General features: G+C 36.3%; 1 long non-coding RNA gene across 1 annotated transcript in view; it reads right to left on the reverse strand.

Moving 5' to 3' along the window:
* LOC107091995 overlaps positions 1-7260 on the reverse strand; it is a 9814-nt gene extending 2554 nt beyond the window's left edge. The window contains exons 1-2 of the long non-coding RNA XR_001481554.1: positions 6925-7260; positions 2108-2186 (exon numbers count right to left, since the gene is read on the reverse strand). This is a non-coding gene — a long non-coding RNA (uncharacterized LOC107091995). The remainder of the gene's footprint in view (positions 1-2107; positions 2187-6924) is intronic.
* Between the last annotated feature and the right edge of the window lie 892 nt (positions 7261-8152).

The following is an 8152-nucleotide window of genomic DNA, read 5'->3' on the forward strand; positions in this document are numbered from 1 at the left end:
TATATATATATATATTTGGGGAACAACAAAAAAAAAAATATGAAAAAGGATCAATACACATACAACTTTATGAATTAATAACATTTAAAATAAATAAGTAAATATGTGTATAAATGCACAAATATTTATTTGTTTTGGTAATGAAAGAGGCACATTTAAATTTGTTGTATTCCTCAAATTTTAAATTTATTTTTTGTGAATTTTGTGTTTTGTGTTTCTACTTTTATTTATTTTCAATTTGTTTAATTCTATTTCAATTTTACAATCATTTGTTTCTGTGCTTCTGCATTTCTTCATTTCTGTCTCTGTATGGTAATAAAAATAGAAATGAATGTAGAAATAAATAAACATACATTTATATATTTATATATGTATTATTTTATTTTTATATGTAGTTATCTATTTATTAATACATTTGTATGGGCATTTATTTTCTGTGTATTTATTTATTTTCACATTTATTTTTTGTCATTTTTCGTCCCTCATACTTTAATACTTCTTAATCTTTTATCAGTATCGACACTCCTAGAGCTTTGAAAATTTATCATTTTCTAAATGCTGAACAAATCAAACTCCTCTCTCTGATGTCCTTAAATAAACTCCACTAAAGTGGCCTTCATGCAACATTTGCAACACTGCAAATGTTAAAGAATCCAGTGTGGTGAGATTAGAAGGTTTATGGGCTAAATGCAAGATGCAATAAACCATCCCTGCAGTGGAGAACTGTGTTGTTTACATCATTCTTGACTAAGTGAAAAACCTTAAGGGGCATCAATGCAATTGAAAAGACTTCTTCACCTATAAGTGGGGGGGATAGCGCCTCTGCAAGGCTTCTGTCTGAATAACCTGTATTAAAGCTACTGACCTTGTCCTTCTCTGCTAGGAGCAATCAAAGGCAGCTCTGTTTCCTGGGCTCTTGCAAGGAAACAGTAAAAGGCGTCACAGTAATTAGCAAAGAGTGGAAAAATGAATAGGGAGTTTATTTATGCACAGCCTTCAAACATGCCACCATCTAATCAATGCTAATTAATTCTAGCGAGTCTCAGCGAGGCTCCTTTGTGTCTCTGAAGGATAAGTACAGATAACAGAATGAATAACATAAAAAATATATCCCTGGTACATATCAGACACACTTTCAAAAAACTGTCATTTTAAATTAAAAGCTTATTTTACTTTGATCATGCTAATTTTGCAGGGAAGGGTGAGCAAATGACAGAAAGTAACAGCAGCTTCATATTATGTTTGACGCATCAGTACCAGTCAATTTGCTTCCAGGTTTTTACTTTCTCATCCATTAATTGTTTATAGCCACTGCAATGGCCATTGGGTGAGTCAAGCGTAAACCCTTTGCAGAATCGCCAGACCATTACTCCAAGGTACCCATAGAAAACTCAAACAAGTTGGTGTTTAAATCCAAGATGAAGATGCAGTGAGGCAACAATGCTAACAGCTCAGCCATGAGCTACCTTTCATGTTTCACTTTACAGCCTGAAGGTTGTTGAACAGACTAAGAACCCAACTATTTTACAGTTGCATTGCATATTCCCTTTCACTATTTCAAGGTACCATGTTGCAGAAAACAAAATAAATATGTGGCATTCAGATGATACAAAAGTTTGAGACAAGCATTGCAGCATGAGTCATTAGGGGAGAGTTTTCTCAGCTATAGAAATTGGATCTAACTTTTACAGCTTGTTAACTAGACGAATCCATCTTCATTCAACACACATAGAGGAACTGACAGTGTTCTGTCAGATTATCCCTTTAGTTTTGCATGAAAAATAGACTTTAAACTACCTCAGTGGGCACGTGTCCCCTTGGTCATGTACAAAAAAACTATTTAATGAGTTACTTTTTGGTGCTTTTTGAAGCATATGGCAATCTGACGTTAAATTGTTTTTTTGGTACATTACTAAAGCGATACATGCCTGTCGAGGTCGTTTATTTTTTGTACAAAACTAAAGGGATAAACGCAAATCTGGCGTCTTGCGTATGCATATTGACTATAGGTATGCTGATCTGACAGAACAATGGCATGTTTTAAATTAGATTTAGGGACACACACTCAGGATGACAAGGTTTTATTGGTCGACAACTGTAAGCATACCTATAGTCGAGTGTAACAGCAGCAGATAACTAATGAAAAGTCTTCCAGCAAAAGCCATCCTCATGCCGTGGTGAGTTTCCTGGGAAAACACAGGAAATTAGAAGAACTGAAAGAACACCACGGTACAGGTTACACTGTTATATTTCACAGTAAGAGTACTTCAGCCAAGCAATCTTTTTTTTTTTATCCATGTTGTACAATCTCATAACCTATTTGTCAGGATCTTTGGAGTTTTATAGAGGACCCAAATGCAGAGAAGGAGGGCAGAGATGGTTTCTCGCAGATCTTATGAAGAGCTAGATTGTAACAGAAGCATAAACCCAGAAAATACAGGCAAGAAACTCAGAAACAAAGAAAAAGGAGACACTCAGGAGAAACAAACATAGAGAGATGGGGAGAAACCTACAGAGGAGGAATATATATACACAAAAAAAAAAATATGAAAGCAACTCTTTTGCTCCATTTTTTATGAGATGAACTCAAAGATCTAAAACTTTTTCCATACACCCAATGCTACCATTCCCCTCAGAAATTGTTCACAAACCAGTCTACACCTTTGATAGGGAGAACTTCTCCTTTGCTGAGATAATCCATCCCACCTCACAGGTGTGCCATATCAAGATGCCGATAAGACACCATGATTGGTGCACAAATAAATAAATTGGTGCAATAAAAAGCCACTCACAGAGGTACAGTTTTGTTTTATGGGGGGGGAACTCAGAAAGCCAGTCAGCATCTGCTGTGACCACCATTTGCCTCACGCAATGCAACACATTTCCTTCACATACAGTTGATCAGGTTGTCAATTGTGATGTTGGTTCACTCTTCTTCAATGGCTGTGTGAAGTTGCTGGATATTGGCAGGAACTGGTACAGGCTGGCGTATACATCGATCCAGAGCATCCCAAACATGCTCACTGGGTGACATGTCCGGTGTGTACTCTGGCCATCCAAGAACTGGGATGTTTTCAGCTTCCAAGTATTGTGTATAGATCCTTGCAACATGCATTGTCCTGCTGCAACATAGCAGACTCCTGGTGTTCTCAGGATCTCGTCATGGTATTTCTCTGTATTAAAAAATTTCCATCAATACAACGCACCTGTGTGCTTTGTCCATAATAGATGCCTGCCTTCACCATAACCCCACTGCCTCCATGGGACACTCAATCCTCAACATTGACATAAGAAAAGCACTCACCCACACAATGCCACACAATTGCTCTGCCATCTGCCCTGAACAGTGTAGTTCAGTAGAATAGAACTCCACCCTAACATGGCAGATACCAGCGAATGTGAGCATTTGCCCACTCAAGTCGGTTATGACGACGAACTGGAGTCAGGTGGAGACCCCAATGAAGGTAACAAGCATGCAGATGATCTTCCCTGAGACAGTTTCTGACAGATTGTGTAGAAATTATTTGGTCATGTAAACCAATTGTTTCCCCAGCTGTCCAAGTGGCTAGTCTAAGGCGATCTTGCAGGTGAGCATTCCAGATGTGGAGGTCCCTGGCTGGTGTGGTTACAATTGGTCTACAGTTATGAGGATGGTGGTGTGTATTGCCAAATTGTCTGAAACGTCTTTTCAGATGGCTTATGGTAGAGACATGAACGTTCAATACACGAGCATCAGCTCTGGTTGACATTCCTGCTGTCAGCATGCCAATTGCAAGATCCCTCAAATCTTACGCCATCTATGGCATTGTGTTGTGTGATAAAACTGCACCTGTGTTCTTTTATTGTGGACAGTCTAAGGCAAAATTGCACCTGTGTTCTTTTATTGTGGACAGTCTAAGGCACACCTGTGCACTAATTATGGTATCTAATCAGCATCTTGATATGGCACACCTGTGAGGTGGGATAGCTTATCTCAGCAAAGGAGAAGCGCTCACTTTCAAAGAGTTAGACCGGTTTGTGAACAATATTTTAGCGAAATGGTGATATTGTTAATGTGAAAAAAGTTTTAGATCTTTCATTTCATTAAAAATGGGAGCAAAACCAAAAGTTTTGCGTTTATATTTATGTTGAGTGTATATCCAGTGGCCAGACATGAAAGTTAGTGGGTTAAAACTGGTATAAACATCCATCCATCCATTTATGGATGGATCCATCCATCATTACATTGCAGACTGTTATAAACAATATCTAAAAGTATTGAACACCATTAAAACCACAAGCACTTGAATAAAAAAGTAGACTAACTCTCGAAAATGCTGTAAATATATATTCTGCTCTCAGCTGTTCATCAGATACAATCTGCAAAGATCATGGGCTCTGTGCATAATTCCACTACTTCCTGAACTTAAGGCAGCTCTTTTGTTTCCTGTCTTTCATTACTGGATGAACTGATTGATCCAGGTGTCAGGCCACAGTTACTGAGGTCAGGCACACCTGGATTAATTAATTAAAGGTGTGCCTTTAATTAATTAATCAGTTGATACAGTAGAAAAAGACAGGAAACAACAGAGCAACTACATTTAGCATTACTAAGCAAAGTAATAGTAGTTACATACATGTTTATCTCTATAAAATAAGGTGTGTCTATTTTGGTGGCATGTCAGAGCCATCGCTCATTAGACAGATTTCTGTATGTTCACTTTTATGGGCATTTCTGTATTCCAAATAGTGTTCCTTCATCAAAATATTCATCCTGCAGTGCCCAACAAAGTGATGCTAAAATCACCGGGCGAGCGTTCTCAGGGTTGTCAGCCTTCACTTTTTTACTTACAATGTAAAAAATAGTTAAATAATTTGAAAATCTCATTCTTAGATTCATGAAACCACAGAAAATATCAAGAAATTTACAAAATGGAAACAAAATTGTGTTTTGTATACACTCTGTGTATACAAAATGAAAATAAAAACTGTCTAAGTCCTAAGGAATTAGTGCAGTTGTAGATTCTGACTCTTCAAATTGCTTATGTAGTCATGACTTCTTCAAGTTTGAGTAGCCTTTCAGTTCATGTTTGTATCTCCATGACTGATTGGTGTGATAAATAGATGTTTGGACATTTTGTTTTTTGTTTAAACACATTTTAAACAAAGACGTGTTGTGTTTGAAGTGTTGCCTTAAAATACTACTGTATCTGTGCCTCTGTTTAACTGTGAATTTAGCTTTACCTCTCAGAAGCTAACAAACATATAATGAGAGCTTCTTTAAAGCCACACTGAGCGTTGTGTTTGTCAATTATATATATTTAAAGAAAGTATTGAAACATTTAAAAGTAATAAATGGATATATGTTGAAACGTCTTTAAAAATAAATTGAGCGAAAGTCCTGTTGTCTTCAAATTTAAGCCTGTTTTGTAGTTGCCATGACAGGATGAAGATGAATTTAGACAGGCATAAATTTAGTTATTTCAAATCGATTTAAGGGAGGAAAAATTCAGTGAAGAAAAAAGAAGTGGTTATGTCTTTTTATAAAGTTGGGATTCAAATATTTGTCAGACGCTGCATCAAGATAGATAAAGTTACATTGACCTTAACGTCTTTGTCTTTTCTGTCGATTTGTAATGACTGTTTGAACATTTGGGGATAAACTGAGGAATCGTTGCAGTTTTTAATTGCCCCCAAGTGGTGGAATGGTATTAGCTGAATATATCAGAAATTGATTCAGTCCACCTCAACCGTTCATCATGCCTAGATGAGGCCAGGCAGTTTATATATTGCTTGGCATAAGATAAAGATGACAGAGTCATATTTGGTCATTGCAACTAGATCTCAATGGAAAATTTAAATTTATATCCCTAATAGCTAAAGGTCTTAGAAAGGGTACTGTTACATCTATGTGGCCTACCTACTTTGCTAGTAAATAAACCAAACATTACCCTCCACATATCTGGATTAATAAAGTCAATCCCACAGTTACCTTCTCTGGCATGCCTGGAATACTGCAAGAAAAGAGGTCAAGAAAAAGGTAGATTTTATTTGTGCCTGTTTTTTATAAGACACCCATCATAAATAGAAAGAGAGGTTTAAGCTGGGCTGATTTTAATTAATTAGTAATGCCACTACTATATTGAAGTTAGTACAACTTATAAACATCTGATAATTCAACTTATGTTACAGTAGACGTAAAAGGGTGATGTTGTAACATTTACTAGAAGCTGTTTTTATCTATTTGTTACATCAAATAAATAAGCTATGCAATTTTATCAAAAGCGTATAGTTAAAAGTTCTGAGACTCAGATTTTGGCTTTGCTTCCATTTATTTCTTTTATAGAAATATTCGGCATACCAGCAGCAAAGCCCCAAGAACTCATCTATTTTAATGATTTTTTCCCCACTGCAGAACAAGGTTTCTCTAACAGACCTTTCTAAAGAAAAAAGACAAAAAAAAGATAAGTAATGGTGATGCATTAAAAGATGAATAGAAATTAAAGTTGTTAACTGATCTTCTCCTGAGGTGCTGGATTTCCTAAGAGCCCAGAGAGACTGAAATGAATAATAAACCTAATAATAAACTATCGGCTTTAATCACTAGAAGTCAAAGAAGAGGACTTTATGTTATTTTACTTGATCTATGAAAGAATTTGAGTTGGTAAAAATTGGAGACACTGGAATATGCTAGATTACCTCTATTATTATTTAAACAAAAAATATGCATATGCAGCACGCTATAATAGTTACATATTAATAAAATCATACAAACTGCTTTCTTTATTTCTCAGAGACAGGAGCTATTACAAAACAAATTCATGTGCAAATTCATGTGCAAATAAACCAGGTAGGCAAGTGTAACTACAGCTACACAAAATAAATAAAAAATCAATAGAATTGAACATTTGAGATTAAACAATTTATCATTTTAGTTGAACTCACAGCAGATCATGTGAAAGCTCTGTCATCTGAGGCAGTCCTCCCTCTAACATCCAACAGGTTTTCCATCACAAAGGCGACCAAATGTACCGACAATGCTGTTTATTCTGCCAAGAATGAAGAGAAAAACTGCTCATCCGGAAGGATCTTGAGTCTACATCTGCTCATACAACAATTATCCGCCCTCACTGTTAAATTAGCAGTTGCCTCTGTTCTTGGACATCTGGTAAAACCTCTCCTGCTCCCCTGCTTCTCTCTGCTTGCTTCCTTCCTCCTCACACTGATGTTGGTCAGTGTTGATTTGCAGGAGGCTGAGGAAATGAATCTACAGCACATGGAATCAAGTTAAAGCCTGTGAGCCAGAAGTGGCTGCACATCCACAGGATGTTGCGGGATTTTCCTCCTGCCCTGTTTTCATCAAATGCTTCATACAGAATAAGGAATGCAACCTATGAAGATTGCTTCAAATAATGAGCATCATTATTTGTCTCTGTCCAAAATGGTTTTGTATGCAAGCAAGTGAAATATAACATAGTGCAGCACCCTCTAGTGGTTTATAGCAAAAGACCTCAAAGATGCACTTTATTAGTTGGGATCTTTATCACTGAGGTGCATAAAACCATGTTTCTCCCACTGAGATTATTTTCCTTTAATTTATAACAAACAAATGATATAACCATTAATTCTCCATTACGAATTTCCCCTTGCCCCAAAACTGTTTACATTTTGGCATCTATTGCAAAACTAAAGGCATATTGTAGTGATATAAATAATCTGAAGATGGGCACAATCCATAACTTTCCTCTTACAATTAAGCTATCATCGGCCCATTAGAGGACTAATTATGAGACTTTGAGCTGCTGACACAAACAGCAGGATGTCAGATATGAATATATAGTTTATAGAAAAAATCTAATATCAGAAGTAAAAATTAAAATTTAAAGCAGATTTACCAGATGATGATACTAAAACTCATGAAAAGTGTTTACTGATGGAAAGCGCTAAACTGTGCCTTTCATGTTGTTCAAAACATTGTTCGTTTCTACAGAAAAGGTCAGATATCCACACCTTCAAAATGATTGGCATGCCTCCGAGAGATGGTTATTGAAAACAGAATTAATGACAGAAAATAGAAATGCTCTTTTATCTGCAAGGGTAATTTTTCCTCACACATGCTAATTTTACTGTCTATCACTACTTGAGGAAAGATGAAAAAGAACCAAGAAACATG

The sequence above is a fragment of the Cyprinodon variegatus genome, unplaced genomic scaffold (genome assembly GCF_000732505.1).
Source record: "Cyprinodon variegatus isolate N-32 unplaced genomic scaffold, C_variegatus-1.0 Scaffold361, whole genome shotgun sequence".
Taxonomy (NCBI): Eukaryota; Metazoa; Chordata; class Actinopteri; order Cyprinodontiformes; family Cyprinodontidae; genus Cyprinodon; species Cyprinodon variegatus.